The sequence below is a fragment of the Enhydra lutris genome, unplaced genomic scaffold, assembly GCF_002288905.1.
Source record: "Enhydra lutris kenyoni isolate GAN:26980312 unplaced genomic scaffold, ASM228890v2 scaffoldscaffold8, whole genome shotgun sequence".
Taxonomy (NCBI): Eukaryota; Metazoa; Chordata; class Mammalia; order Carnivora; family Mustelidae; genus Enhydra; species Enhydra lutris.
Window position 1 is genome coordinate 7,835,685 of NW_019154092.1, and position 25,598 is coordinate 7,861,282.

Sequence of the window (25,598 nt, forward strand, 5' to 3'; positions counted from 1 at the left end):
ATTTTTTTTAAAATGTCTACTAAATTGTCATGACATAAATACATATTTTTTTAAGTTGTGTAAACCTAACAACATAATACATGGAACTATTAGGTATTCCCATTAGGCTGACACCACATCTAAGAACAGGATACATATACACCATGAGGCTGAAATATCATGTCATAAAAGAAAGTAAAAAGTTATGAAAGATGCTTGGAATCAAGTCAAAAGAAAGGACTCAGAAGCCAACTAGAAAATGCTCCCACTAGACAAAAATTAATAAAACAATTGCAATAAACTAAAATATATCAAGTATATTTAAATCTATGAGTTCATAATGATACTCATCAATAAAACTCATTGGTCACTTTGAAGGATGGTAGAGAACCATCTCATTGTTTAGAGTAGCTGGTAAACAAAGGGGGAAAAATTTATTCTGAATTTCCTATACAACAAGTGCTGATGCAACAAGTTTCTTTTGATCAAAACTTTCCACCTAATAAAGAAATGAAGGACAATGACCACTTAATCAGCAATTTAAAAATGGATACTAGCAATGATTTTCAATGGCTGCTAATATCTCACACAAAAAAAGAAACCACACCTTAATGTGCTCTCTGATGGACTCACACACCAGCCTTGCTAAAATAAGCAAATAAAACCTTAATCAATCATTAAGACTCAAAATTTATAGGGCATAAAATTTAGTTTCTTTAGTTAATACTTTACAAGCAAAAGAGAGGGAAAGGAGGGAGAGTGGGAGAGTGAACATAAAAATTAAGAGACTTACGACCAAAAATGAAAACAGCCATAAAGGACTTCAATATAATGAAGGGCTGTTATGTACAAAGAACTCTTGAAACTCAACAATATGAAAACAAACCAATTTAAAAATGGACAAAAGACCAGAAGACACCAAAGATGATATATAAATGAAAAATGCTCCATATCATGTCATTAGGGAATTATAAATCAATGAACCTGATAAAACAAATTTAGACTTTTTAAAAATTATTTTTCTTTAGGAGTGCCAGGGTGGCTCAGTCGGTTAAACGTCTGCCTTTGATTCAGGTCATGATCTCAGGGTCCTGGGATGGAGCTCCACATCGGGCTCCCTGCTTAGGGGGGAGTTTGCTTCTCCCTCTGCCCCCTCCCTGTTCATAGCCTGTCTCTCTCTCCCTTTCTCGCTCATATAAATAAAATCTTTTAAAAAATTATTTTTCTTTAAAAAAATGTTCTTATAACTATGTATGGTGATGGGTGTTGACTAGGCTTCTTATGATCATTTTGCAATGTATACAAATATGGAATCATTACATTGTACACCTGAGATAAATACAATGTTATATGTCACTTACACCTCAACTTAAAAAAAAATACCAAAAAAAAAAGAAAGAAAGAAAGAAAAGAACCATACCTATTAGAATGCCCAAAATCTAAAACACTGACAAAACCAAATGCTGGAAGTGCCTGTGTAGCTCAGTGGGTTAAGCCTCTGCCTTCAGCTCAGGTCATGGTCTCAGGGTCCTGAGATCGAGCCCCACATCAGGCTTTCTGCTCAGCAGGGAGCCTGCTTCCCCCTCTCTCTCTGCCTGCCTCTCTGCCTACCTGTAATCTCTGTCTGTCAAATAAGTAATTAAAGTATTTTTTTTTTTTTTTAATGTTGGTAAGGATATGGAGCAAAAGGAATTCTTATTCAGTGCTGGGAGTCTGCTTGGGATTCTCTCCCCTGCCCTTGTCCCTCCCACGTTCCCCTCACCCTTTGTCCTCCCACCACATTTGTGCACACACACACACTCTAGCTTCCTTTCCCTTGCCTTCTCTCTCCAAAAAAACAAACAAACAAAAAAAAAAGATGTTTATAGCAGCTAGCTTAAGAGAATTACATTTATTCATAATTGCCGAAACTTAAAAGCAACCAAGATGTCCTTTGGTAAGTGAACAATAAACTGTGGTATATCCAGACAACAGAACTCGGGGCTAAAAATAAATGAGTGAAATCTTAAATGGACAAAGAATTTTAAGTGCCTATTAACTAAGTGAAAGAAGCCAAGCTAAGAAGGCTACTTACTGTAGTGATTCCTATTACACGACATTCTGGAAAAGGTAAAGCTATGGAAACTGCTAAAAGATCAATAGTTGCTGTGGCTGGGGGAGAGGAGGATGCAGGGAAGGAAGAACAGGAATGGCACAAAGGACTTTTAGGGCAGTGAAAATACTGTATGATACCATAATGACAGATACAGGTCATTATATGTTTGTCCAACCCACAGAATGAACAATACCAAGAGTGAGATTTAATGTAAACTATGGAATGGGTGATTATGATGTGTCAATGTAGGGTCACCAAGCATAACATGCACCACCCTGGTGGGGGGAGGGGGAATGCTGATAACTGGGGAGGCTATCCATGTGTGGGGATAGGGGATGTATGGGAAATCTTTCTGTCTTCTGCTCAATTTTGCTCTGAACCTAAAACTGCTTTAAAAATAGTCCTTTAATTTAAAAAAGTAACATAAGGAAAACCTGAGAAAGCTAAATTTAATGTCATAATATATTCTTTAATATACACTTAAACGTATATTAATAATGAAATACCAAATAAGAGTATTATTTAAATTCGGCAAATACCAAATAAGAATATATATATAATATTAAATATAAGTATATTAAATATACATATAATATACTCATAATATACATTTTCTTTTTTAAATTTTTTTAAATTTATTTATCCATTTGGCAGAGATCACAAGTAGGCAGAGAGGCAGGCAGAGAGAGAGAAGAGAAGCAGGCTCCCTGCTGAGCAGAGAGCCCGATGCGGGGCTTGATCTCAAGACCCTGCGATCATGACCTGAGCAGAAGACAGAGGCTTTAACCCACTGAGCCACCCAAGGGCCCCTCATAATATACATTTTCTTAAAATGCTAAACCTAAGTTGAAAACTTAGTTGGTATCTGCTGCTTTTCAATTGTTTGTTACCATACTAGTAGGGTAACAAAATGGACTTCAATTTGGAGTCTTTTCTCCAGTTTTATAGTCACGCTTTTGTTTCCTGTAATTTTCCTAAGAAGAAATTCAAAAGTTCTTGATTCACTATTTCAACTTCAGAAAAAAACTACTTAAAATTACCAACATCTTAAAACTACAGTTATAATTTACAAATCTTCCTTACAAAGTCTTCTTCCCAGTACAGGGAAGGGGAGCTTCCCTTCCTCCTCTTTCCCAGTTCTCTTTATTCTCTTTAGTAGCTCCTTATCCAACTATATTCATCTAAAGGCACCCATTGCTGGCAGGTTGGTGAAAGATTCCTATTTATGAAAAGGTCTGGAAGAAAGTCCTGGGGAGGGGGGCATTGGGAAGAAAGAAAGTCCTGGTCACAGAAAACCACTGTTTCTATAACTGACAAACACACCCCATTTTTAAATAATGGCAATAGTATGCAGCTTTATTCTCAACCTGTCACAGTATCTGCCTCTCGATCTGTAGTGGTTTTGAATTAATTTAACATTCAATTCATCTTGAACTGCCACTCTTCCTCACATCACAGTAGTAGCTCTATAAGCAATTCCAAAATGAGTTTTACTAGTATTTTTGTTTTCAATAACCTTTTCTTTTTAATTTTTTATTTATTTTTATTTAACAGACAGAGATCACAAGTAGGCAGAGAGGCAGGCAGAGAGAGAGGAGGAAGCAGGCTCCCCGCTGAGCAGAGAGCCCAACCCGGGGCTCGATCCCAGGACCCCGGGATCATGACCTGAGCTCAATAACCTTTTATGTAAAGCTTCATTTTAAATATTTGTACAACTTTTCAAGGCAACCAATTTTAAGGACTTCTCTCAAATATAAATAGACCCAGTACCCGGCACCCAGCAAGTGCTCAAAAAATAAAGATTCCCTCACTCCATGTATTACAGCTGTTTAGAACAGTAGGGTGCTTGCATGGCTCAGTTGGTTGGGCAGCCAGCTCTTGATTTTGGCTCAGGTCATGATCCCAGGGTCATGTGACTGGGCCCTGCATCAGGCTCCTCGATTAGCAGGGAGTCTGCTTGGGATTCTTTCTCTCCCTCTGCCCCTCACCATTACACGTTCTCTCTCTAAAATTTAAAAAAAAAAAAAACGCACACTAAAAAAAAAAACAAGAAACTGTTTAGAATATAATGTCTACATATTTAGGGACACCTGGGTAGCTCAGTCGACTGGCTGGGTGACCAACCCATGATCTCAGCTCTGTTTGTGATCTCAGGTTCATGGAATCAAGCCCTGAGTCAGGTTCCACATTCAGTGCCGAGTCTTTTTGAGATTCTTTCTCTCCCTCTGCCCCTCCTCCTGCTCATGTGTGCAAACTCTCTCTCTTTAAAATAAGTCTTTTTTAAAAGTATACATACTTCTACATACAGCTTTCTTTGTATGTGTATAAAACATCTCTGCAAGAACATACAAGAAACGTTATTTCTTTGGTAGTATCTTTAATGGCTGAGAAAAACACAACTGTATTATTTGTCTCACCCAGGCCCCCTTCTCTCTGTAAGCAAATTGGGAAATACCCTGATAGATAATTTGATAAATAGGAAGCATATGGGCTCTGGAGTCTGAGAGATGATTTGGATTCAAATCGTATGGAACAGAGCTATGCGTCTTGACTGAAGGCCATCACGTTTTAAGGACCAAATCTCCTTATCTGTACAAAAGAATGTTGACATCTTGCAAGCTGTTGCCAAGATTTAAAAAAAATGAAATTTCTCACATACAGTAGGTACTTAGGAAGCAGTAATATTAGCCAATATTCAGTTGTGCTATTTAACTATAAAAAAGCAAGGGCATAAAGATGTCTGGACAAAACTTGGGATTTTCTAAACTGTATTTCTCCCCCTTTTAAGACTATGAAAAAAGAAGCTTTTCCTGCCTTTTCTCTTTGATTATCCATTTCAAAACCCTTCAAAAAATCTTCAGTACATTTTTAAAACAAATTCGTTAATACTTTTACTACAATCATTAACATTTTTTAAAAGATGTTGAGATAGCGAGCATACATGCACAAGCAGGAGGCAGGGGAAGGGAAAGGGAGAGAGTACCTCAAGCAGACTCCCCACTAAATGCCAAGTCCAACGCAGAACTTGAGCTCATGACCCTAAGATCATGTCCTGAGCTGAAAGCAAGAGTCGGACACTTAACTGACTGAGCCATCCAGGTGCCCCATCATAAACAAATTTAAAAAGCCAAGAAGAAACTTGGAAAAAAATACTGGCACTAGACACAGCAAATATTTTTACTGATTTATTTACTTGAGAGACTGCACAAATTGGGGGTGGGGTGGGTGGAGAATATCCAGCAGACTCCCTGCTGAGCACGGAGCCCAACACAGGGCTCCATTTCACAACCCTGAGATCACCTGAGCTGCAATCAAGAGTCAGACACCAATCAACTAAGCCACCCAGGTGCCCCTAGAACATGACAAATATTTATAGAATTTTCTTAAAAAGAAAAACAAAAACATGATAAAAAGTATAAACACAAAAGACACAAAAAAGGTATTTTAAAAATGGAGGTGCCTGGGTGGCTCAGTCAATTAAGCATCCAACTCTTGACTTTTGCTAAGGTCATGATGTCTGGGCTGTGAGATCAAGTTCATCGTAGGGCTCCACGCTCAGGGAGTCTGCCTGAGATTCTCTCTCGTTTTCTAGCCCTCCGTCCCTCCCCATTACACACACACACACACACACACACACACACACACACACACACACACACAGACTCTCTCTCTCTCTAAGATAAACAAATAAATCTTTTTTAAAAAGCTATTTTAAAAATGAAAGAATAAGAAATTAAAGAGATGCTCTTTTTTTCTTTTTAAGATTTTTACTTATTTATTTTGAGAGACAGACAGAGTGAGAGAGAGCACGAGAGGGGAGGTCAGAGGGAGAAGCAGACTCCCCATGGAGCTGGGAGCCCAATGCGGGACTCAATCCCAGGACCCCGGGACCATGACCTGAGCCGAAGGCAGTCGCCCAACCAACTGAGCCACCCAGGCGCCCAAGAGATGCTCTTTCTTAATCATAAATTTTCTGAATATGAACAAGTCTAATACCCAAAAATGGAAAGGTGTGAAGAAACACACACCCTCATACACTACTGGTAAAAGTATAAACTGATACCTTTTAAAGGGCAACTTAGCAAAACCTATCAAAAATTATTATTCTTGGGGCGCCTGGGTGGCTCAGTGGGTAGGGCCTCTGACTTTGGGTCGGGTCGTGATCTCAGAGTCCTGGGATCAAGCCCCGCATCGGGCTCTCTGCTCTGGCGGGGAGCCTGCTTCCCCCTCTCTCTCTCTGCCTGCCTCCCTGCCTACTTGTGATTTCTGTCAAATAAATAAATAAAATGTTTTAAAAAAATTAATATTCTTACCTAGCAATTCCACTATCAAACCTTTACCCTCAAATACACAAAATAAGCAAAACTGTAATTAAAGGGTAGTTACTGTAGTGTTTTTAACAGCCAAAAAACCTTTATTTATACTGCATCTCTTTAAAATCCTTGAAAAATAAAGTACTATGAGAACATACTGACCCACTGTATGCTACATGAAATACAAAATTCACTTGAACTATACTAATAAAGGTAGCCTAAAAACAAGTGCAGTATAATAAACAGAGTAATGTTGGCAAAATGCTGGCATAAGAAACCGCAAACACAACTAAAAACTGTCAGAACCAACTTTTCCAGACATCAGAAACTAAACAAAATTTTGTAGGAATCCAGGGTACTTATTCAAGAAAAACAGCTAAATCTTGGTAAGAATATAGAGCTTTGTGGCATTTAACCTGCTCTCGTCGCTCTTGTCCAATCGCTCCCCAGATCAGTGGTGGCTATGAAAACAACAGCCCACATTCCTGATACTGGTACAGCAAAACAAACCTCACTTAAAAACAAACTGAAATCATTTGTTTTGACCAATCTATGCTCCCTGGAAGAAATGAAAAGTCTTGCTTTAGCTCACCTAATGCTGCTAACTCAGACTTCCCACAAGCTAAAGCTACTACGGGACACAAAGGATGTTTGTCAAAAATATATACAAGCAGACGTTCTCTGTGCTTGTCGCCTGACCCAATGAGTAACAGTTGGTGTAAACAAACTGACCAAAAGCCTTGAAAAGAAAGGCTGGGCAATGAGGTATTTTGAGAAATAAGGACCTTAAACAGCTTCAACAGATTCCTGGGAATCTAGGACACAACATGTATGCCCAGGGCTGTACACATGCTCAGGAATTCTGCCAGCCCTTGGTTGACAGTTTTTTTCTTTCAGTACTATGACTGTGTCATCCCACCACCTCCTGGCCTCTATGGTTTCTGCTAAGAAGTTGGAACAGTCAGCTGTTAAATGATACTGAGGATTCCTGGTATATGAGGAGTCACTTCACTCCTGTTTCTTTCAAGATTCTGTCTTTGTTTTTCAAATGTTTGATTAAGATTCTCGATATAGATCTCACTGAGTTTATCCCACCCCATAAGGCCTTCTGGATGACCCCGACTTCTACACAAACAGGAAATTAAGGCTAACCAGAGTTGTAAAGTGGCTGAGTGCTGAAGGAATAAAATATTCCAACAGAAGCACAACACCCTTCTGAAGATACTGGGAGACATTTTTGGTACCAAATGTTTAAGGAAATACCTGTCCAATCATTAGCTGACACAACACAGATACAAACTTCAAGGGCACACATGACAAAGAATATATACTTTACAAAATTAGTTCAGAAAAGTTCTTAAATTAATGACAGCTACAACAAGGAGCAACATCTCTGGGGAAAAAAGATCCTAATTTCCATGGCTGCCATATAATACTCAAAATGTCCAATTTCAACAAAAAATTACATGCATGTAAAGAAACAAGAAGGAATAGCCCATACACAGAGAAAAAAAGCAATCACTAGAAACTCTCCCTAAGGAATCCCAAACATTAGACTTATTGGACAATGACTTTAAATCTGTATTAATGTTCAAAAGCAAAAGGAAATTATGTCTAAAGAACTAATGGAAAGCGTAAGAATTCTGTCCCACCAGATGAGGACTATTAATAAAGAAATAGAAATTATTTTTAAAACAATCAAATAGAAATCCTCGAGTTAGAAAGTATAACTAAAATGGCAAATTCACTATATAGGCTCAGCAGCAGATTTGAGAAGACACAACAAAGAACCAGTGATCTTAAAGATAAGTCAATTGAAATATGTCAGCCAGGGGATCAGACAGAAAAACTAATGAAGAAAATGTAAGAGAGCCTAAGAGATTTGTGGGACAGCATCTGGCACACCAAGCATAATGGCAGTTCCAAAACGAGAAAAAGAGCAAAAATATTTGAAGAAATAGTGGCTAAAAACTTCTCAAACTTAACGAAATATATTAATCTATATACCCAAAAAGTTCACCAAACTCCAAGCAGGAGAAATTCAATGAAATTCACACTAAGGCATATCTTCATCAAACAGTTCAAAGACAGAGAATCTTGAAAGAAGCAAGAAGGAAGTGAATCATCACATACAAGGAGTCCTCAATATCATTAACAGCTGACTTCTCATCAGAAACCATAAAGACCAGAAGGCAGTGGGATGACATGATCAAAGTACTGGAAGGAAAAAACACTGTCAACTAAGAATCTTTATCTTGTAAAATTATCCTTCACAACTGAACGAAAAAAACAATACATTCTCAGAGGAAGAAAATCTGAAAGAATTAGTTGCTAATGGATCTACCCCATAAGAAATGCTAAAGTGAGTCCTTCATGCTGAAATGAAAGGACACTAGACAGTACCTTGAATCCATATGTAGAAATAAAGAACACCGGTAAAAGTAACTACATAGGAGGGGCAGCTGGGTGGTTCAGTCATTGGGTTTCTGCCTTCAGCTCAGGTCACAATCCCAGGGTCCTGGGATCAAGCCCTGCATTGGGCTCCCTGCTCCTTGGGAGGCCTGCTTCTCCCTCTTCCACTCCGCCTGCTTGTGTTACCTCTCTCCCTGTGTCTCTCTCTGTCAAATAAATAAATAAAATCGTCTAAAAAAAAAAAAAAAAGTAACTACCCAGGAAAATATAAAAGACATATCAATTTCAAAACACAGTACAAATGTATTTTCCAGGGCGCCTGGGTGGCTCAGCCAGTTAAGTGTCTGACTTCAGCTCAAGTCATTATCTCAAGGTCCTGGTATCAAGCTCTGCATCGGGCTCCATACTCAGCAGGGAGTCTGCTTGTCCCTCTCCCTCTGCCCCTGCCCCCAATTGCACACACATGCACACACGTGCGCACGTTCTCTCTCTCTCAAATAAATAAAATCTTAAAAAAAATTTTTTTTATAAAGATTTTATTTACTTATTTGAAACAGAGAGAGAGAGATCACAAGTAGGCAGAGAGGCAGGCATAGAGAGAGAGGAGAAAGCAGGCTCCCCGCTGAGCAGAGAGCCTGACTCTCTCTCTCTCTAAGATAAACAAATAAATCTTTTTTAAAAAGCTATTTTAAAAATGAAAGAATAAGAAATTAAAGAGATGCTCTTTTTTTCTTTTTAAGATTTTTACTTATTTATTTTGAGAGACAGACAGAGTGAGAGAGAGCACGAGAGGGGAGGTCAGAGGGAGAAGCAGACTCCCCATGGAGCTGGGAGCCCAATGCGGGACTCAATCCCAGGACCCCGGGACCATGACCTGAGCCGAAGGCAGTCGCCCAACCAACTGAGCCACCCAGGCGCCCAAGAGATGCTCTTTCTTAATCATAAATTTTCTGAATATGAACAAGTCTAATACCCAAAAATGGAAAGGTGTGAAGAAACACACACCCTCATACACTACTGGTAAAAGTATAAACTGATACCTTTTAAAGGGCAACTTAGCAAAACCTATCAAAAATTATTATTCTTGGGGCGCCTGGGTGGCTCAGTGGGTAGGGCCTCTGACTTTGGGTCGGGTCGTGATCTCAGAGTCCTGGGATCAAGCCCCGCATCGGGCTCTCTGCTCTGGCGGGGAGCCTGCTTCCCCCTCTCTCTCTCTGCCTGCCTCCCTGCCTACTTGTGATTTCTGTCAAATAAATAAATAAAATGTTTTAAAAAAATTAATATTCTTACCTAGCAATTCCACTATCAAACCTTTACCCTCAAATACACAAAATAAGCAAAACTGTAATTAAAGGGTAGTTACTGTAGTGTTTTTAACAGCCAAAAAACCTTTATTTATACTGCATCTCTTTAAAATCCTTGAAAAATAAAGTACTATGAGAACATACTGACCCACTGTATGCTACATGAAATACAAAATTCACTTGAACTATACTAATAAAGGTAGCCTAAAAACAAGTGCAGTATAATAAACAGAGTAATGTTGGCAAAATGCTGGCATAAGAAACCGCAAACACAACTAAAAACTGTCAGAACCAACTTTTCCAGACATCAGAAACTAAACAAAATTTTGTAGGAATCCAGGGTACTTATTCAAGAAAAACAGCTAAATCTTGGTAAGAATATAGAGCTTTGTGGCATTTAACCTGCTCTCGTCGCTCTTGTCCAATCGCTCCCCAGATCAGTGGTGGCTATGAAAACAACAGCCCACATTCCTGATACTGGTACAGCAAAACAAACCTCACTTAAAAACAAACTGAAATCATTTGTTTTGACCAATCTATGCTCCCTGGAAGAAATGAAAAGTCTTGCTTTAGCTCACCTAATGCTGCTAACTCAGACTTCCCACAAGCTAAAGCTACTACGGGACACAAAGGATGTTTGTCAAAAATATATACAAGCAGACGTTCTCTGTGCTTGTCGCCTGACCCAATGAGTAACAGTTGGTGTAAACAAACTGACCAAAAGCCTTGAAAAGAAAGGCTGGGCAATGAGGTATTTTGAGAAATAAGGACCTTAAACAGCTTCAACAGATTCCTGGGAATCTAGGACACAACATGTATGCCCAGGGCTGTACACATGCTCAGGAATTCTGCCAGCCCTTGGTTGACAGTTTTTTTCTTTCAGTACTATGACTGTGTCATCCCACCACCTCCTGGCCTCTATGGTTTCTGCTAAGAAGTTGGAACAGTCAGCTGTTAAATGATACTGAGGATTCCTGGTATATGAGGAGTCACTTCACTCCTGTTTCTTTCAAGATTCTGTCTTTGTTTTTCAAATGTTTGATTAAGATTCTCGATATAGATCTCACTGAGTTTATCCCACCCCATAAGGCCTTCTGGATGACCCCGACTTCTACACAAACAGGAAATTAAGGCTAACCAGAGTTGTAAAGTGGCTGAGTGCTGAAGGAATAAAATATTCCAACAGAAGCACAACACCCTTCTGAAGATACTGGGAGACATTTTTGGTACCAAATGTTTAAGGAAATACCTGTCCAATCATTAGCTGACACAACACAGATACAAACTTCAAGGGCACACATGACAAAGAATATATACTTTACAAAATTAGTTCAGAAAAGTTCTTAAATTAATGACAGCTACAACAAGGAGCAACATCTCTGGGGAAAAAAGATCCTAATTTCCATGGCTGCCATATAATACTCAAAATGTCCAATTTCAACAAAAAATTACATGCATGTAAAGAAACAAGAAGGAATAGCCCATACACAGAGAAAAAAAGCAATCACTAGAAACTCTCCCTAAGGAATCCCAAACATTAGACTTATTGGACAATGACTTTAAATCTGTATTAATGTTCAAAAGCAAAAGGAAATTATGTCTAAAGAACTAATGGAAAGCGTAAGAATTCTGTCCCACCAGATGAGGACTATTAATAAAGAAATAGAAATTATTTTTAAAACAATCAAATAGAAATCCTCGAGTTAGAAAGTATAACTAAAATGGCAAATTCACTATATAGGCTCAGCAGCAGATTTGAGAAGACACAACAAAGAACCAGTGATCTTAAAGATAAGTCAATTGAAATATGTCAGCCAGGGGATCAGACAGAAAAACTAATGAAGAAAATGTAAGAGAGCCTAAGAGATTTGTGGGACAGCATCTGGCACACCAAGCATAATGGCAGTTCCAAAACGAGAAAAAGAGCAAAAATATTTGAAGAAATAGTGGCTAAAAACTTCTCAAACTTAACGAAATATATTAATCTATATACCCAAAAAGTTCACCAAACTCCAAGCAGGAGAAATTCAATGAAATTCACACTAAGGCATATCTTCATCAAACAGTTCAAAGACAGAGAATCTTGAAAGAAGCAAGAAGGAAGTGAATCATCACATACAAGGAGTCCTCAATATCATTAACAGCTGACTTCTCATCAGAAACCATAAAGACCAGAAGGCAGTGGGATGACATGATCAAAGTACTGGAAGGAAAAAACACTGTCAACTAAGAATCTTTATCTTGTAAAATTATCCTTCACAACTGAACGAAAAAAACAATACATTCTCAGAGGAAGAAAATCTGAAAGAATTAGTTGCTAATGGATCTACCCCATAAGAAATGCTAAAGTGAGTCCTTCATGCTGAAATGAAAGGACACTAGACAGTACCTTGAATCCATATGTAGAAATAAAGAACACCGGTAAAAGTAACTACATAGGAGGGGCAGCTGGGTGGTTCAGTCATTGGGTTTCTGCCTTCAGCTCAGGTCACAATCCCAGGGTCCTGGGATCAAGCCCTGCATTGGGCTCCCTGCTCCTTGGGAGGCCTGCTTCTCCCTCTTCCACTCCGCCTGCTTGTGTTACCTCTCTCCCTGTGTCTCTCTCTGTCAAATAAATAAATAAAATCGTCTAAAAAAAAAAAAAAAAGTAACTACCCAGGAAAATATAAAAGACATATCAATTTCAAAACACAGTACAAATGTATTTTCCAGGGCGCCTGGGTGGCTCAGCCAGTTAAGTGTCTGACTTCAGCTCAAGTCATTATCTCAAGGTCCTGGTATCAAGCTCTGCATCGGGCTCCATACTCAGCAGGGAGTCTGCTTGTCCCTCTCCCTCTGCCCCTGCCCCCAATTGCACACACATGCACACACGTGCGCACGTTCTCTCTCTCTCAAATAAATAAAATCTTAAAAAAAATTTTTTTTATAAAGATTTTATTTACTTATTTGAAACAGAGAGAGAGAGATCACAAGTAGGCAGAGAGGCAGGCATAGAGAGAGAGGAGAAAGCAGGCTCCCCGCTGAGCAGAGAGCCTGATGCGGGCCTCGATCCCAGGACCCTGAGATCATGACCTGAGCCGAAGGCAGAGGCTTAACCCACTGAGCCACCCAGGCACCCTTAAAAAAAATTTTTAATGTATTTTTTATTTGTATCTCTTTTCTCCTTTTTGATTTGAATGACAATTGCATAAAGCAACAATTTTAAATCAGATGGGCATACAATGTATAAAGATACAACTTGTGACAAAAGCACCATAAGGGGGAGTAGAGCTACAAGAGTACAGTTTTTTGTTTGTTTGTTTGTTTGTTTTTAGGAGTACAGTTTTTATACACCACTAAAACTAAACTGGTATTAATCTGAACCAGACTATTACAAATGAAAATGTTAATTGTAATCCCAGAGCAACCACTAAAAATAACTCAAAAATATATAGTAAATAAGATATAAAGATTTAAAATAATACAGTGCAAAGAAATACAGAAGGCACTAATGGAAGAATTGAAGAATAAAAAAGATATAAAATATACAGAAGACAAACACCAATAGGGCAGAAGTTGCTCCTAATCAGTAATTACGTTAAAGGTAAATGGGTTAAATTCCCAAAATTAAAAGGTGGATAGTGGTGAAACAGATTTTTTTTTTTTTTTTAAAGATCCAACTATATGTAGCCTACAAGAGACTCAAGTTCTAAAACACAGTTGAAAGTAAAAGGATGAGGGTGCCTGGGTGACTCAGTTGAGCATCTGCCTTCAGCTCAGGTCATGATCCCAGGGTCCTGGGATTAAACCCTGCATCAGGCTCCCTGCCCAGCACAGAGTCTGCTTGTCTCTCTCCATGTGACCTTCCCCCCTGCTCATTCTCTCTTACACGTGCACACGCTCTAACTCTCTCACTCAAATGAATAAAAAATATTTAAAATTTAATTTAATTTAATTTAAAGAGAAATGAAAAGGATGGAAAAAGATACTTCATGTGAACAGTAACCAAAAGAGAGCTGGGATGACAGACTATACTAATACCAAACAAAATAAATGTTAGGACAAATCTATTACAAGAACCAAGCATATTATAGAATGATAAAAGGGTAGGTCTTGTCAACAAGATAACAACTATACATGTACATGCACCTAATAAAAGAACCCTAAAAGACAAGGAACAAAACAAAACAAAACCTGACTAAATTGAAAGGAAAAACAGTTCAATAATAGTTGAAAACTTCAATATCCCCCTTTCAACAATGGATAAACCAACTAGACAAAATACCAATAAGGAAAGAGAAGACTTGAACAATACTTTGAAGAAACTAGACCTAACAGACACTCCACTCAACAACACCATAATACAGATTCATCTCAAGCATACTTGGAACACTCTTCAAAACAGATCAAATTTAGGCCACAAACAAACCTGAACAAAGTTTATAAGACTGAAAGCACACAAGTATGTTCTCTGACCACAATGAAATTACACTGAAAATAAATAGGAAAAAAAATGAACAAACATTTAACAGAACATCTGACAAACTAACGACAGATGGCAACTGATAAAGGAAATCAGTGAAAAACCCACATTTAACATTACAGTTAATGGTCAAAGACTGGAAGCTTTCCTCCTAAGACCAGGAACAAGACAAAGAGGTTTGCCCTTGCCACTTCTGTTCAACACCGAACTGGAAGTACAAGCGATGGCAATTAATCAATAAATAAAATGCATGCAGGGAGCCTGAATGGCTCAGTCAGTTAAGCATCTGCCTTTAGCTCAGGTCATGATCTCCACGTCCTGGAATCAAGTCCCACATTGGGCTCCCTACTCAACAGGGAGTCTGCTTCTCTCTTCCCACCACCCCTCCCTGTTCATATGCATACTCTCTTCTTCTTAAAATCTTCTTAAAAAATAAAATAAAATGCATTCACATCAGAAAGGAAGAAGTATGGGGTATCTGGGTGGCTCAGTGGGTTAAAGCCTCCACCTTCGGCTCAGGTCATGATCTCAGTCAGGGTCCTGGGATGGAGCCCAATGTAGGGCTCTCTGCTCAGCAAGGAGCCTGCTTCCCTTCCTCTCTCTCTGCCTGCCTCTCTGCCTACTTGTGATCTCTGTCTGTCAAATAAATAAATAAAATCTTAAAAAAAAAAAAAAAAAGAAAGGAAGAAATAAAACTGTCTCTATTCATTCACAGATGACATGATCTTACACAGAAAACCCAATAAAATCTACTAGGAAATTATTGGAGCTAATAAATGAGTTTAACAAATTTACAGGATACAAGATGAAAACAGAAAATAAACTCCATATCCACACACTAGAACAATCTCTTCTACAGAAATGGAAAAGCTGATCCTCAGCTTAATATGGAACTGCAAAAGGCTCTAAATAGCCACAAAAAATAATCAAAAAGAACAAAGTTGGAAAAAAGCACTTCCTGATTTCAAAAGGTACTACAAAACTAGAGTAACCAAAACAATGTAGTACTGGCATTAGTATAAACATTGAGACCTATGGAATCAATTTGAGAGTCTAGAAATAAATCCAAACATCTACGGTCAACTATATATCAACAAGGGTGAAGACTATTCAATGGGAAAAGAATGGTTTCTTCAACAGATGGGAGTAAACTATTGAATGTCCATATGCAAGAAAATGGACCCATATCTCAAACCATACACAAAAATTTTACTCAAAATGAATCAACACCTAAATATAAAAACTAAAACCAGAAACTTTCAGAAGAGAGTACAGTGTTAATTTTCACATCCTTGGATTCGACAATGGACTCTTAGATAGGAAGCCAAAATCATGAGTAACAAAAGAAAAAAGTGGATAAACTGTATTTCATCAAAATTTAAAAACTTTGTATATCAGAGGCTATCATCAAGAAAGTAAAAAGAGAATCTAAAGAATGGAAGAAAGTATTTGCACATCGTATTCTGAAAGGGTCTAGCATCTAGAATATATAAAGGAACTCTTAAAACTCAACAGCAAAAAGACAAACCCAATTTTATTTCTTTTTTTTTTAAGATTTTATTTATCTATTTGACAGATCACAAGTAGGCAGAGAGGCAGGCAGAGAGAGAGGGAAGCAGGCTCCCCATGGAGTGGAGAGCCCGACGCAGAGCTCCATCCCAGGACCCTGGGATCATAACCTGAGCTGAAGGCAGAGACATTAACCCACTGAGCCACCCAGGTGCCCCGACAAACCCAATTTTAAAATGGGCAAAGAATTTGAATAGATATTTTTCCAAAGAATACAGATAAATGACCAACAAGTACATGAAAAGATGGTCATTATCATCATATCAAACCCACAATGAGATACCAATTCACACCCACTAGACTAGCTAAAATTTTAAAAGCCATAAAATAACAAGTGTTGGTAAAGATATGGAGATACCAGATCCCTTACACTGCATAATGAAATGGTGCAGGTGCTTTGGGAAACAGTTTGGCAGTTCTTCAAAATGTTAATTGTAAGAGTAGCCCTATGATCCAGCAATTCTATTCCTTGGTATACACCTAGGAGCAACATACAGCCACGGAAAAACTTGTACATGAATATTCATATCAGCATTATTCACAAAAGTCACAAAGTAGAAACAGCTCAAATAGTCACCAACTGATCAATGGATAAACAAAACATGGTGTAACCAGGCAACAGATTATTTGGCAATAAAAACAAAATGAAGTCCTAATACATGCTATAATATGGATAAACCCTGTAAACAGTACACTGAGAAAAGGAAGACAGTCACAAATGATCATCTATGTGATTCCATTCATATGAAATGTCTAGAATAGGCAAATAAAGAGGCAGCAGCAGATCACTGGCTGCTAATGGGTGGGAGGAGAAAGAATGGTGACTGATAATGAGTAAAAGGTTTCTTTTTTGAGGTAATGAAAATGTTCTAGAGTTTACTGTGGAGATGGCTGCACAAATCTGCGAATATTCTAAAAACTGAATTGTACAGTCTAAGAGGATGAATTTTACATTATACGAATTACATTTCAATTAAACTGTCATAAGAAAAAAAGCAGACTCGAGTCTTTGTCATGTTAAAAATCATTCTTAACCCTTTTTATCATCTGCTAACAACTCTTTCCATTATTCCCTTCACAGCTAAAATTTGTTTATTCTTGAACTAATCCATATTTACTTTCTTCACTCTCTGATCACCCCTCAACTCCTCAATTCAAAGAAACGAGCTCCTCCCCCCTCCATGGTAGCATTAGGTAGAATGTTACGAAACTGCTCTTACTTAGTTATCAGATTGAATAGACTCCTAATAATCCTTGTTTTACTCAAGTTCTCAGAGCGTTTGAAGTACAGCTTCCTTTTTCAGAAATGTTCATGTTTTTGTGAAGAGTTGGTTGTGAAGCATAGCTTCCTTTTGAAATGATTCTATTTTGGCTTTTATGACATTTTCTCATGATTTCTCTGCATCTCTAAAAACTTAGTAATTTCCCTTCCCAGGTCTTCTTCCTCAATTTCATTGTAAATGTTCTCCATTGTCTATTTCCAGAACTATTCTCCATGGGTAAACTCTTCCTACATGTTGTTATGTAAATCAAAGGTTTCAGCTACCACCTATAATACAGCCTGCTGACTCTCACAGCAAGACCTCTCTCTCTTCCACTCCAGATCCACACACCCAACTCTGTAGCTGCTTTCCACTTGGAAGTTTCATAGACAACTCCCATTCAATACATCCAAAAGCTAACACACTGTCCCTCTCCAAGCTTGCTCCTCTTCCTGTCTCAGTACAGAGTTGATGCTTGAACATAGGTTTGAGCTGTGTGGGGCTATTCAGATGTGGTCCTTTTTCGATACAGTACTGTACTGTAAACGTGTTTTTTCTTCCTTATGATTTTAGTAACATTTTCTTTTCTCTAGCTTTATTGTAAGAATACATGTAAAATATGTGTTAATTGACTTTCTGTTATCTGTAGGGCTTCCAGTCAACAGTAGGCTATTAGTAGTCAAGTTTGGGGGGAGTCAAAAGTTATACACGGATTTTTAGACTGCAAGGAGGGTCAGCACCCCTAACCCCCCCCCCCCCCCCCCAAGGGCCCCCCCCCCTCCCCCCCCCCCCCCCCGTTAAAGGGCCAACTGTACTCTACCACTGTCTTATTCAATGACCCAAGTTAAAATCCAACCACACCTGAATCCTATGAATTCTACCTTCTGTCAAACTACCCCTTTGTATCTCCGACTCCACCTTAGTTTAGAGCTACCTTCCACCTTTCTGCACCCTGCCTGATCTTCTTCCTTCCACCCCTTCTGAAATCTGCACTCTACAATACCAGAACAATCTTTCTAAGAGGAAAACTTTATCATGACTCTTTCCTGATTAAAATTCATAAACTCTACTACTTCTATAGGGGAAAAATTCTAGAAACCTTGGAATGTCAAGCAACTCTCAAAGATCTACCTGTGCAGCCTCGTCTTGTGCTACTTACCACCAAAAACCCAGTGCTATAGTTGCAGAGAATGACTTCTGGCTCTTCGAAGTGTTCCATGCTCTTTCTAATCACGTCCAGCTTTCCTTCTGCCTTTGGTTCGTTTCCCTCATTTTCTTTCCATTTTTTTTTTTAATTTTAAGATTTTATTTATGTATTTGACAGAGAGTGAGCAAGAGAGCACAAGCAGGAGGAATGCACTCTTACGGAGGGGGGTGAGGGAAGGGGCAAAGGGAGAAGCAGGCTCCCTGTTCGGCAGGGAGGCCAATGGGGGACTCGATCCCAGAATCCTAGGATCATGAGTAAGCTGAAGGCAGACGCTTAACTGCTTAACTGACTGAGCCACCCAGGTGCCCGGTTCCCTCATTTTCTGCCTTTGTCATGCCTAAACCTTCAAGTTTAACACACAAAGCATAAAATACCTATCACACACAGCAGGGAGTTAAAATGGGCTCAGCTGGCTTAGGTTTCTGTTTTCTTTATCCTGTCTCAGTGACTTTTATTGGCTTACAAGATAAAAGTTGAAACTACTTTAACTGTGTTTAAGACTATTCATGAAAAAAAAAAAAAGAAGACTTCATAATTTGGCCCCTGTCTACTAGCTACACCTCCAGATCGTAAAATTCGTTATGGAACCTCAGACTCCCGTGCTTCTGCTCACACTGTTCCTTCTATCTAAATAGCCATCCTTGCTGTAGTCTTCCCCTCCACATACTTTTTCCTTTCCACTGCCAACTTCCTCAATCTCTCCTTCTCTCCCCATAAGAAATTGATCACTATCTCCTTTGTACACCCTCTCTGCCCCCACACCTTCTCCAAAGTAATCTTAAAAACATATTGTACTCGCGAACAGTTCAAGTAAAAGATAAAGCCTTATCACCAGAAAGCAGGGGCACTTGCCTTATCCATCTGTAAGTCCTCTTCAGCAGGTATACTACCTGCTACACAGTAACGCCTCTATACTAAATGACCCACGTTCTTCCTTATTCCTTCCAAACATGCTAACTTAAATTTCTATCAGGAATTTTCTTTCAAAAAAGAAAGAACATACTTTTGGGTTACATTCGAACCTAATGTCCCCTTTCTGAGCAAACAGCTGTGCAAATACAAGTGTACAAATTAAAGTTAATATTCATTCTCTGATAACACTTCTGGTTTTCTAATTAGATCTACAATGAGAGATACTATTTGAAGAGAAAGCAAATTAAGTTATGTCATACTGCTTCAAGATACTTTGTTCAAAGAATTACTTCCCAGTGGTTACTGTTAAACTAAGTCTACCCCACTTAAATCTACAGGGTCACTCTGAAAAGTGAGAACCACTCTAACTTGCTTCCTACCTCTCCTACTGCCAGTACAGTTTACAGCAATTACTCATTTTCAGAAAGACACTCAGAAAGGAACTATCAAATCACCAAGACAACTAGGAAGGCGTCAAGTGAGGTTACTTTTCTTATTCACAGACCCTTTTTTTTTTTTTTCATTTAGAAGTGCTGCCTCCATAACCACCAAACCGAAAGTGAGCTTGCTCCTTATCCCCACTTAAATACTTGATGAATAACTGCCAAGTATGATGGAATGCTACCAAAAGTGCTGCAGCATGTGAACATGCCCACTCCACTCTACAAAATACCCACTGAAAGCTTTTCTAATGAGGCTGGATGGTGTGAACTCCACGTCCAAACGACTGTATTTCTCCTACAACGCACATTCAAAGTATCTCGAGTTAACATTTTAATTATTTTCAAGAACTCTACTAGGCCTTAGAGGAAACAAGCTGCTTGGTCAAGAGGAAGGCTCTGAAGTAATGAATCCCAAAACTGGAAACACCGTAATTATTTCAGGTTAAGACTGGGGTGTGGAATATTTTGTAAAACCTGTTTCATTCTCATAACGAGAAATTTTAAAAAAGGGGGGGGTGACCTCAATAAGAGCATTTTATCACAAACATACTTGAAAATGAGTTGTAAAAAGAATTCTCAACTCCAGATCTGTCCGTGCATTCGCACTGAAACCTGAACGGAAGACCGCAGCACCCAAAGGAGCCCCTACTGCTTGCGTGCCAGCGGTGGGAAACATCAAAAGCCTTTTCCTAGTCCGCTGGGCAAGTCCTGGAGACGGGTCAATATTCCGGGTGCGGCTAAAAAAATAGTGATTATATAAAAGACAGTCCTCTCTCCCCCGTTCCGGTGCCCAAGAGCTGCCCCAAGGCCTGGAGACTCAAGTGGGGAGGGGCCCGGTTCCCGACTCTCCTCCTCCGGACTCCGAGAGCACCAAATCACAAATGCGGATGCCACGAGGGAGGCCCGGCCGGCAAGTGGGAGGAACGGCCGGCAAAAGGCGAGAACTGGGGAGAAGCCTGCCCGGGATGAACCCGCACTCGGGGCAGCCACGCCCCCCACCCCCAACTCCAGCTCCGCGCGCGGCAAGCGCCCAGCCCCGCACGCTGCCTGACAGACGCCGCCTGCGAGATGGGTGCGGAGAGGGCTTCCCGGGCACGCGAGGGGCACCGCCACGACCCCTGCACGCCACCGCTGCCCGCCACTGACCTGTGCCCGCCGCCGCGCGACAGCCCGCCCCCGCCTCAGCCGCCGCCTCCTCGCGCTCACGGTGCCGCCGCAGCCACCGTAGGCGCCTCCTGCGCTGCGCCCCTAGCCGGCCTCGGGCGCCCCATTCCCACCCCGCCCCAGCCTCCGCCTGTTTACAATGATTGGGACAGAAGCGACGAGCCGGCCCAACGCGCACGCGCATTCCCTCCTCCCGCCGCTGCCGGCTTCCTGGGTCCTCCTCTCTGCGCTGACGGCTTAAGCCGTCAAGGGCAAACGCCCTGTGCCCTCGCGCGCAGCATGCTGGGAGGGGTAGTTCTCGGACCCCAGCGCCCCGCTTACGTGAGGACCCTTCTTCGAGGAAGGACACTACAACACCCAGGAAGGACCGCGATTCCTTCGGCCCAGAGGCTCGCTGAGGAGACTGAGGGAGCACGCGAGAGAATGCACCGCGCTAGTGCTCAGCGGGCGCCTGCGCAGTTCCCGGTCTTGGGGGACTGGGTGGGAGGTTAATACCTACCCGGTATCAGAGTATCAGTGAAGACGGCTTGAGGGCGTCGCCTGCGCTGGTCTTGAGAGAGGAAAGAGTTTTCCACTCCACGTTCCGGCCGGCTGCTCCTCAGCTCCCGAAGTGCAGAGCTTCTGTGCTAGCAGGCTTCGGTCTTCCTAACCAGTTAAACTAGCCTAGGAGGCCGGCCTAGCCGGGCGCTGGGTGGGGCATCTTCCCGGCCTTGGACTGGGTGGGGAATCTTGCTTGGGGTGGGGACTCTCGCTGTGGGCTTTCCTTAAAGGAAGCTCTTTGAGCCTCTGAGGGGAAACTTGCATAAAACTCTGTATCCGGACCCCGCTGAGAATTCCTGAAATGGGTATTGACAAGGGCCAGCCCCGGGTTCGAGCTGGCCTGCTGGGCTGTCTTTCACCGCCCTCTCTGGTTCAACAATTGCAAAGGAACACCTGAATTAAAACAGCCTAGCCACACGTTTAGGTTGCAAAGAGAAATAACTGAATCGTGGAAAAGGCTGAAAATAACTAAATTTCCCCCAGGAATCCTAAGCAAAACTTGAAGAATTATTCTGCTAATGCATGACTGGAAATCGGGTCTTTTGAAGTGTTCTTGTTTTATAAAAGTTGGCTGATTATTAGGGGGAAGATACGATTTGAGATAAATGCTGTTCCCAATCATTTCCATTCCTACGTGCAATACTCTCTTTAGAACTTCATTGTATAATGTCGATTAACCTACTAATCTGTCCTGCCGCTATACCTCGCAGAGAAGATGACAGATCTGACAGTAGGTCTCTCCCTTGTACACCCCGATTTCTACTCAGCCCCCTCAGCCTGACTTTGAAGAGCCTCCTGCAATTAGATACCAGCATGGTCTGTACAAGCCATTGTTTTCTGACTGTTTGAGGAGCTTTCTTTTTGCCCCTCTGGCAAAAGAAGGGTCCTCTAACCACTGAGATGGGCATGTCACAATGCAAATTAATAATACACTTTACTTCCAGCAACACTAGACGTGCCAAGGAATAGGCACTGACCTGAGTGGGGCATTATTGAGCCATTGGCTCAATTACTGGACTCAATTATTGAATCCAATCGATGTATGGACACAGAAAAGAGAGCGGGGAAAAAAAGCTTTTTATTGAGGTAACTGCTGATAGCCGTGTTCTTCACCACATAGTCTTTTCTGCAGTACCAATAAATGAGGCCAAAACCGGAGGGGAGGGTGGGGTGGGAAGGAAGAGAAAGCAAGAGCTGACAGCATGAAGACTCTGGTTTCAGTTTCACACACTAAGGTTTGTATAGCTCTTGTATAGTGCTTTGAGCACTTAAATTACCAATTATTAGCATGTTCAATATTAGCTTTAAAAAGGAAGGAAATTCTAATACATGTAAAACAAAAATCATAAGAACTGAAAGGACAAATTGATGATTCACTTGTGGTTGGAGGTTTCAGATTCCTGTCTCAGCAATGAACAAGAGAATGTAAAGATGGGTACAGAAGACCCATATTACAGTATCAACCAACTACAGTATCAAACCAATATTTGACGTATGCAGAAAACTTCAACAATAGCAGAATACACATTCTTTTCAAACAAATGAAACATTGTCCAGAACAGATCATATGGTAAGCCACAAAACAAATCTCTATACATTTTAAAGGACTGAAAACATACAAGATATGTTCTCTTTCTATAATGGAATTAAATTGGCAAAAACAAAAATCTAGAAACCCCCAAATATCTGGAAATGAACATATTTCTAAATAACCCATGGGCCAAAGAAGAAATTACAAGGGAAATTAGAAAACATCTAGAGGCACCTGGGTGGCTCGGTCATTAACGATCTGCCTTCCACTCAAGTCATGATCCCAGGGTCCTGGGATGGAGCCTTTTGTCAGGCTCCCTACTCAGTGGGAAACCTGCTTCTCCCTCTCTCAAATAAATAAATAAAATAAAATAAATAAATAAATAAATAAATAAAATCTTTTAAAAAAGAAAACATCTGGAACTGAGTGGAAACAAAAATATAACGTATCAAATTTAAGGGAAGCAGGAAAAACTGTACGTAGAGGGCAATTAATAGCAGTAAGTGCTTATATTAAAAGGAATACAATAATTTAAGCTTCTCTCTCAAGAAGCTAGCAAAAGAGGAATGAATCAAACCTAAATTAAGTAGAAATAAAGAAATAGGATAAAAATAGGGATGAATGAATCAAAAGCAAAAGGAAATAGAGAAAAGGACCCAAGAGCTGGCTCTTTGAAAAGATCAAACTGATAAACCTTTAGCTGGACTAAGAAAAAAAGGATATAAATTACCAAAATGAGAAATGAAGAGGGACAACACTATAGACAAAAATGAAAAATATTGGGGGAACCTGGGTGGCTCAGTGGGTTAAAGCCTCTGCCTTCGGCTCAGGTCATGGTCCCGGGGTCCTGGGATGGAGCCCCACAGCCCCGCATCGGGCTCTCTGCTCAGCGGGGAGCCTGCTTCCTCCTCTCTCTGGCTGCCTCTCTGCCTACTTGTGATCTCTGTCTGTCAAATAAATAAAATCTTTGAAAAAAAAATGAAAAGTATTATAAGGGAATATTATGAACATCATAATTCTGATAATTTTCAAAATAGCTGAAAATGGAGGCATTCCTGGAAATAACAAATCACCAAAACTAACTAAAGCAAAAACTAAAAAATCTGAAAAGCCATATCAGTAAATACAAATATTCCCACATGGAAAAAAACCCAGGTCAAATGTCTTCACTGGTGGAAGTCTAGCAAATATTTTAAGGGAAAACAAACAAACAAACAAAAAAAACCCAAATCTATTAATCCCCTTTTAGAAAATAGATGAGAAAGGAACACTCTTCAATTAATTTTATGAAGCCACTATCACCCTGGTAAAAAAAAACAAAAACATCACAAGAAAATAGAAAATCCTTCATGAACTGTACACTTTAAAAGGGCCAATTTTGTGGTACATGAATTATATCTCAATAATGCTATTTTTTTTAAGATATAAGAATTGGATTAAATATTCTAAAAGCAACTCCATGCTTGAATGAACAGAGTAGAAAATCCAGTATCTGTTGTCTGTATCCTTGGGACTGGCACCTAAATGGTTCACTGGGTCATAGCACTGTATATAATTGAAATTTCTTATTTGTATATTATAAAATATATGTTATAGTTTTACATATCATATAAAGGATACAATATTTTGAGCTCATGACAAAAACAGGTGTCAGAACTATACGACTTCACATTTACTCTTTGCAACAATTCACCCTACAACTCAGTGGCTTAAAACTACTCTGCTGCTCTTGCAGTTATGGTCAGTTGGTGAATTAGGTGGGTGGTTGGGATGGCTGAGGTTCTCTCTGCAGTGATCTCTCATCTTCCAAAGGCTAGTTTGTATTCTCAGCACAAAAACATTTTTGTCATTTATTCATGTCTCATTGGCCAAAGCAAGTCACATGCCAAGCTCCAGATTCAAGGGATGGATAAACAGAATCCACCTACACAGAGACACAGGAAAGAATTTGTGGCCATTTATTTGCAATCTATGACAAGAATTCTTGACTCGCCTTGGCTCCTCCAAGAATGCTTTTATAACCTCCAAGATCTGTAAATTAGTGTGAATTAACACCTTTTGATTGAAACAGTCATGAATCAAATGTAAGTATAAACTGCATTCTAGTGTCTTCCCTCCATTCCTCTCTAATCTTAAAGATTTTCTAGGAGTAAATAAACTACCAAGCTGATTTGGATAAAAAATTTACCTTCCAAGCCTCCATCTGATATAGCAGAACTTTTTCCATTTCCATTATATGCTGCAAAGCCAGTGCTTCATGTACTCATTTCCGGGGGGAGAAATGGTAAAACTGGTGTCATCATTTAAAGTATAACATTGGCTTTTTAAAGTTTTTCTTTTTTTTAAGATTTTATTTATTTATTTGTCAGAGAGAGAGGAGCGAGAGTGAGCACAGGCAGACAGAG

At 39.9% G+C, this 25,598-nt stretch overlaps 1 protein-coding gene across 2 annotated transcripts in view; it reads right to left on the bottom strand.

Annotated features, from left to right (window-relative positions):
- Window positions 1-21,813, bottom strand: part of LOC111142686 (ralA binding protein 1) — a 64,652-nt gene extending 42,839 nt beyond the window's left edge. Inside the window, exon 1 of one of the 2 annotated variants that reach the window (XM_022495985.1) lies at window positions 21,622-21,813. The gene's annotated coding sequence lies outside the window, so the exon portion shown is untranslated. Of the gene's footprint in view, window positions 1-21,104; window positions 21,146-21,621 lie in introns of those variants that run through there. The other variant, XM_022495983.1, reaches the window with a different exon arrangement.
- Window positions 21,814-25,598: the final 3,785 nt, after the last annotated feature.